This window comes from Lucilia cuprina, chromosome 5, assembly GCF_022045245.1.
Source record: "Lucilia cuprina isolate Lc7/37 chromosome 5, ASM2204524v1, whole genome shotgun sequence".
NCBI lineage: Eukaryota > Metazoa > Arthropoda > Insecta > Diptera > Calliphoridae > Lucilia > Lucilia cuprina.
The window spans coordinates 13,700,597-13,708,720 of NC_060953.1; positions in this window are offsets into that span (position 1 = coordinate 13,700,597).

Consider the following 8,124-nt stretch of genomic DNA (forward strand, 5'->3'; position numbering starts at 1 on the left):
AAATTAAAAAAAAAAAAAAAAAAAAAAAAATATTATAAGGTTTGAAATGTCATCTTTATATCCACTTTCTTTTCCAAATCCCATTTCTCTTTGCATGGAAATAATATTTCATTATTTAGGATAATTATTCATTTTAAGGATACTGAATTCATTCCACTTCATTCTGTTTTAGAATCACTCTAAGTCTAATAAATAAAAACATTTTTTTATATATTCTTCTAATTATATTGGTCCCTTTAGTCCTATTAACTTAAGTGGCAATATATGAAGTGTTCCCTTTTTTCCCCGCTACTAAGCAATTGTCATTTGTCATATTCTTTTCATTAAAAACGAAATAAGAAGTAAATAAAAATTTGTAACTTTTAAGTCACAGAAAATGTCATGTTATATTTCATTTAAAATTACAAGTCAAGGAATAAAGTTAAAATGGTGAATAAAGTTTCTCACAAAATTTGTAACCATTTTAAGTAAAATATTCTTTAAAAAAACTAACCGTTGAATGTTACTAACAATTTATTTATTCCAATGAATGATTTATGTTTCGATATGGTTGATTAGCTCCGTGTTAAAGGCAAAATTATACTCAACATCTTTATTGAATTAATTTAAAGTAGCTGCCTCAAATTTCCCCTAATATCTGTTGTAGTAATACATTATTAAGTATTATTTCAAGCATTGAATTTTCATCTTAAACTTCCTTTTTCCATTAGTCCTAATTTGGTATTAAAAAGTTTTTTTTTTTTTTTAATTCTTATCATTTCTTTAGGCTTACTTATTTCTAAATAAAAAAACATCTTTCATTTCGCAATTGAAATGTCAAATGTAATGTGGTCGTCGCTGCTTTAAGGACGGAATGTAAACAAGAAGGTTAATGGAAATACAAATGAGTTTTAACTCAAAACTTCTTATTTTTTGCAGTACTGGAACATGTTATGTAAAATTGTTTAGGTGTTTTGTTGGCAAATGATGAGAGACAAATCTGAAAAATTAAAGAAATATTTGAGTTTAAGTGTGGAATCCTATAGGGTACTCTCTTCGAAGGGATACCACTGTCATGATGTTTCAAAATTGAGCAACTGATATTAGCAGATTTGGTATACATTTTCGTTAATTATTACTTAGATAGATAGATAGATAGATAGATAGATAGATAGATAGATAGATAGATAGATAGATAGATAGATAGATAGATAGATAGATAGATAGATAGATAGATAGATAGATAGATAGATAGATAGATAGATAGATAGATAGATAGATAGATAGATAGATAGATAGATAGATAGATAGATAGATAGATAGATAGATAGATAGATAGATAGATAGATAGATAGATAGATAGATAGATAGATAGATAGATAGATAGATAGATAGATAGATAGATAAATAGATAGATAGATAGATAGATAGATAGATAGATAGATAGATAGATAGATAGATAGATAGGTAGTTAGTTAGTTAGTTAGTTAGTTAGTTAGTTAGTTAGTTAGTAATTTAGTTAGTTAGTTAGTTTGTTAGTTAGTTAGTTAGTTAGTTAGTTAGTTTGTTAGTTAGATAGATAGATAGATAGATAGATAGATAGATAGATAGATAGATAGTTAGTTAGTTAGTTAGTTAGTTAGTTAATTTGTTTGTTAGTTAGTTAGTTAGTTAGTTAGTTAGTTAGTTTGTTAGTTAGTTAGCAGATATCTGTTACTCCCATTTAAAACCACATTTTTTTGGTTGAATTGCAAGTCATAAGTACTTCTCTTAAGTTATTCGAAACAGACTACATCGTTTGCCTGGCATTCTATAAAGTCGCTTGTTTTTTTTTATTTTGTTCATCACTTTTTACTAATTTCGCCAGAGTGTGTTCATTTCCGTAAACAGGACTCAGTAGTCGTCAGAAGTTGTAATGTGTGGTTTATGTTTTGAATAATATCGTATTTCTTTTTCATATTTCCCATTGAATTTTGTAATTCTTCTGCTGTTCTGTTAGCTGTAGCGTAAATTGTAAAATGTTAATATATTTAATGAGCTGCTTGCTATTTGCCATCAACATCATCATCATTATGCATTTGGTTAAAACATAAAATTTTACACGGTTTTATTTCTTTTACTCCTGTTCTGTTTTGTTCATTATTTAAAATTTTTTGTTGTTGGTAGGTTTTTTTTCAACATTTATAAAAAAAACAAAAAAGCTCTGAAAATAATTTGTGTTTTTTATTTTCTTTCTTTCTTGTTTTTTGTGGCCTTTTTTATGTGGTTATTTGTTTTGAAAATGTTGCCACAAAGTTTTTGCTTTTAATTTTTTTGCTGCCGTTTTGTTATTAATTTTGACTGACTGCTTGCCAGTTTGCTGCCTGGCTGGTTGTTTGGTTTGGCTTGTTTGAGGCTTATTTCACCTTTGTTTTTATTCATGCTCTACTGATTGCGGAAAAAATAATCGTAATATTTTTCCAGGTTCGTTCGTTTTTTTGTTCTGAAAAACAAATGTAAGACTCATTATTAAAATTAAACTGTATTTTTGTAGTTACTGTTGTCAATTCGTTTGAACATTTGCTTATTAAATTTTACATATATTTTTTCTAAAATAATGTTAAGATCTGTATTTTATCAATTTGCATGAACAATTTAGAACTTAATTATATTGAAATAAACAAAAACTGAACTAAAGTACAAGTAGAGCAGACGCAGGATTAAACTAGAACTGAACTAGAACTGAACAAGAACTGAACTAGAACTGAACTAGAACTGAACTAGAACTGAACTAGAACTGAACTAGAACTGAACTAGAACTGAACTAGAACTGAACTAGAACTGAACTAGAACTGAACTAGAACTGAACTAGAACTGAACTAGAACTGAACTAGAACTGAACTAGAACTGAACTAGAACTGAACCAGAACTGAACTAGAACTGAACTAGAACTGAACTAGAACTGAACTAGAATTTAACTAAAAAAATAACTTAATCTGAACTACATCTAAACTATAATTTCATTTAATAAGTTTGAAGAATTTTGCCCATCACTGCATGCATCTTAGCAAATCTAATACAGACAACATAGAAGGAACGAAAGGAAAAAAAACTAAAGTATTAGTGCTGCTAATCCCATTACGACAGCTGGTGTAGTGGAGTGTGCATGTTGCAGCAACAGTAGTTATAACAACAACGACAACAAGCGGCAACATCATTGATGGCAACTTAAAGTTGAGTTGAAAATTTAAGATAAAACAGTAAAAAGAAGAACCTTTTTCTACTTTGTCGTTGTTAATGTTGACGATTTTTTTCTCTGTATAACTTCAACTTTTGCAACTCGTTGTTGCTTCCTTATTTTTATTTTTTTTTTGTATTGTTCATACTTGCAACCGCATGTTGTCGATCTTAATAACATCCGTTTAAGCCACAGGGTTTATTGTAGCTGCAGTTTTTGTTGTTGTTCGTATTGTTTTGTATTCAAAGAATGTTGTTGATAAAAAAATGTTGTTGTTGTTGTTGCTATTGCCACAACTACTACATGCATACTAACTTACTTTTATATGTTTTTTTAAGTTTTTTTAATTCAGCAAGTATTCATTTTTTGTTTAGGCGAAAACATAAACAAAATTTTGTTTTTAAATTTAAGCCACAACCGCACAGGCGGCAAAATAAACAAAAAAAAACATGAAGAAGATAAAATAAAGAACAGATAAAGAGAGAGAGAAAAAATGAAACATCAGTAATATAGCAGCAGTAAAACATCCTCATCATCAATAGCATCTTTATCAGTTGTGGCATAAGCAGCAGTTGAAACAGATAAAGAAGAACTTTTTCATGTTGCTGCTTAGTTTTTGATGCCCTACACCAAAACTGTGATAAGTATACAATTGTGATGATGTTTGTTACTCTTAATAATTAAAGACTTTATACCATCTGAATGACATCTTATAATTTTGTCTAAAACTAATTCTAGTTCGGACCAAGATTTTCGTAACCTTCATACAGTCGGATACAACCATTACAATATCTTAGTAGTTATTTTCGTGTTCTAAATGAAACAAAAAACCATCACATCATCTCTAAACATTTGTAAGATGTCTGAAGATAATAAATACTCACATTCATCCATCCGTCTACATAAGAAAACACTCATACATTCATTTATTTTTTTTTTGCTTTCCAAGCCAATTCATCCATCCATTCAAACATTCATAAAACCCTTTTTAGTATGTCTGCTTCGAGTCCGTCCATGCCTGCGTTCTTCATTCCATCAGTCTGTCTATGTGTCGTGTTTCTTGACTACTTACTTAATTTCAAAAACTAATGCCGCCAACATCTTTTAACTGTTGCTGTAGTTGTTGCTTCTGTGGTTGCTGCTTGCTAATGCTGTTGATGTTCGTTCATTGATGATAACAATGCTGATGATGTGGTGCTTTCTTAATGTTTTGCTAAATTTGTATGTGTGCGTTTTTTTGTTTCTTCGTACTTTTTAACGCTTCTAGTGTTTTTATCATGTTGCCAATAGTTTAAGCCAAATTTGCTTTTGTTTCTGAAACACTTTTTTAGAGATTTGCTAAAACATTTTTGAGTTATTTTGTTTAATTTACTAAATGTTTTATGCAGTGTGGTAGGGTTCTTCTTTTCAACCTATGATAACGACCCATTAACAGCTCAAAAGCAGAATTCTGTCTGGTCATCTCACGAGATTGAATTCTGTAAATGAAAGCTGTTTTGAAAGAGTTTTCTTTTTGAGAGGTTTTAAACGATAGACTTTAAACTCCGCTGTCTTCTACATAAGTCATTGTGGTAACGCTTTATAGCTTTCACAGTCTGTATCTTGTTCTGGTTCTAACAAAACTATTGGAGAAATCAGTCCCCTTCGAGAACTAAGTGAAAGTCGATCGTTCGTAGTGTTAAGTGAGAAACATATAAAACCACGTAGTACTGAATAAATGATTTTAACTTCTACTCTCTCTCTCTCTACCTCTCATAACTTCTAACTCTTGGAGTCTTAGCGGATGGGACAAAAATTCACCACAAAAAACATTTTGTAAGCAGCGAAGTTGTAATACTTCTGGGGAAAATAACCAAATCACTTGTGTAGAAGAGCCGAGAAGACTCTGAATGAGACCCTGAGCTGGGCTTAACCGAAAGACTTCAATATTAACTCGGCGAACAAGAAAAACTGTAGTTTTACAAGAAATTTCTATTTATATTGAACCCCTTTTCCTGGAAAAGAATATACTGATGACCGACAAAGTGTAATCCTTGACCGCATATTATAATGTAGGCACTACATAGGAGATAGCATCAGTAAGGCTATTCCAACAACGGAGCTTTGTAGCAGAACTATAGGCATGAAAAGTGTGCCTTAGTCCTCCTATGAAACATTGGCTTTATAAATGTGTTATTAGACAATACAAGCATATACTTCAATAATCTGGTTGTCTTTAAACTGCTACAGGTAGTTCAACTTTCATCCTGAATGGGTATAAGTGCCATCATAAGTACTACATAAGCCATAAGCCAATACCACCCCTTAAAATAGATACAAGATATGATGAAGCAATTACAACCGAATGGATCAATACGTTAGGCGTACAATGGACGCAATGAAAGGCTAGACACAATTATCGCATTTGTCCGATTGCTTATCAGACACAGAATATGTAGGGAAACTTTGAAAAACTGATCCGAGAGGAAGTGTCACGTTCAAACGGACCATTAGTGCAAATATCAATTCAATCAATTAGGAATCCAATGACACAAGGATAACTTACAATTGGCAGAATGAGGAGGGTTTTGAGATTCTTCAATCAATTAAGATTCACTCAATTCATTATGAATCCAATGCTACAAGGATAACTTATAATTGGAGAATAAGGAGGGTTTTGGGATTCTTTATTCAAGATCCAAAAATAGAAATATGCTTCCGTCTCAATAGGGTAAACAAAGATTTATATATTTACAGAGATTTATATATTTCAGTTCTAAGTCAGTTCTAGTTCAGTTCTATTTCAGTTTTAGTTAAGTTCTAGTTCAGTTTTAGTTAAGTTCTAGTTCAGTTTTAGTTCAGTTCTAGTTCAGTTCTAGTTCAGTTCTAGTTCAGTTCTAGTTCAGTTCTAGTTCAGTTCTAGTTCAGTTCTAGTTCAGTTCTAGTTCAGTTCTAGTTCAGTTCTAGTTCAGTTCTAGTTCAGTTCTAGTTCAGTTCTAGTTCAGTTCTAGTTCAGTTCTAGTTCAGTTCTAGTTCAGTTCTAGTTTAGTGCTAGTTCAGTTCTAGTTTAGTTCTAGTTCATTTCAGTTAAAGTAGTAGTTGAATTCCAAATTATTTCCAACACTAGAAATCTCCTTCTCTGAAAAAACTATGATATTAGTTCGGGTATAGCATCCCATATGAAAATGTAGTGGAAAATTCTAGACAATAACTTCTAGGAAACTGATCGGACAATAATAACAAACATTTTCCATAAAAAGGATAACATAACGGGCCCTATGGTGGCATTGGTGTATTTCTTTGGCTGTTTATTTAAAATTTATATACAAGGACGTACTATTCAAGATAATTTCATGAAAATAATGATATTGTTTTGTAACGATAGGTCCCCATTTGGCTGAACGGGTCATAGAATGTGGCTTTTGAATTTGACTTCAAAATCTCTAATTGACTTATGATCACTATAAATCACAAGATCAATAATTCAGCTCTTTCTTTTGGACTTGATACTTATTTACTTCTTGCTTTTATCTAGAAGTATCTAATGACGTGTATACTGTGTATGCAAAGACTTCTTATCAACCTCATAGGTATTGTTAATTAACAGATAGTTGTTCATTCAGTTACAATAGACAATCGAATTCTGCAACAGCCAGTAACAAAGTCTAGTTCATGTAATTTTTTCTCTGCTCATTTCTGTTTCAGGAATTCTGTAATAATCGCTTGCATTCATGTTCACAGGAACAGTGGGCCATGGAAATTAATACAGCATATGTTTTAAGATTATTAAATGATTTGTTAGTTACTTTCTCATGAAATGAAAATATTTCTCTTAGTTTTAAAATAATATAATTTTAATTTATTTCCTATTATTATATTTGCTCCACCGTACCTCAAAATAACTCATTGTAATTTACTACTTAGACACTTGATTTAGTCTACAAGTACGAAAACACGTATTAGTAAATACCAACATGTTGCAATATTGAATTAACACTTGCATCTTGTTGTACACCGTCCCTGATATAAGATGACATACGATTACTTAATGTAATTGTCGTTGTAATTTTACAATGACACGTGCATGAAAATATGTTAAACTACGGAAATTTTGTTTTAAATATTTAAAAACTAATTTCTTGTTTAATGACAATAAAGACATTAAACGACAAATGTTTGTCGATGGGTTGGGGGTTTGTGATTTTATAAAAGGATTGATTTGTATTATTTCCTAATTATATTTTAAAACTTTTAGTATTTATTTTGTTTTTTTTTTATAAAACCAATTTCTTCTCTTAACTTTTGAAGCCTTTTTCCAACGAGAAAATAAAACAATTAAAAACTTGAAAATGTTTCACCTATCATGACACTCCCAACAGGTGTATAATGGATGATGAGGCATACTGGTGGCATGATGCTTGAAAGTTTTAAAAACAAAATACACAAAAATCAGCAACATCATCATCATCCTCTGCAAGCAGCATCAACTTCTTCTTGAGCTGCTAGTGATTCATCTCATCTAAGCAAGTAGTAGGTACTTGTGGTAACAAATCACAACTTGGCTTTAAGTTTTTTTTGTTTTGTTTTTGCATATTGCAGTTTTGTTCAGAGCCAAGTATGACAACTCGTTAAAATGTAAACTCTTTAACCTTTATGCGCCTAGAGGCCATCTAGACACTGTATGTATAATTGCATGAATATTTTTTTGTTACGGACATATATACAAGTTCATATGTTTGTATATGTAATTACATAAGGCCTGCATGAGCATATGAGTTGTATGTTGCATGTTTGTAGTAATTGTGCAACAACATTCAATGTAAACAATATGACAACTACCCAACACTAGGTAAGAGTGCTACAAACATTAGTTACTTTGTCTTTTTTCTCTATATATATGAATGTATACATATTATGTACATAGTACAAAACATACATATGCCGGTTTG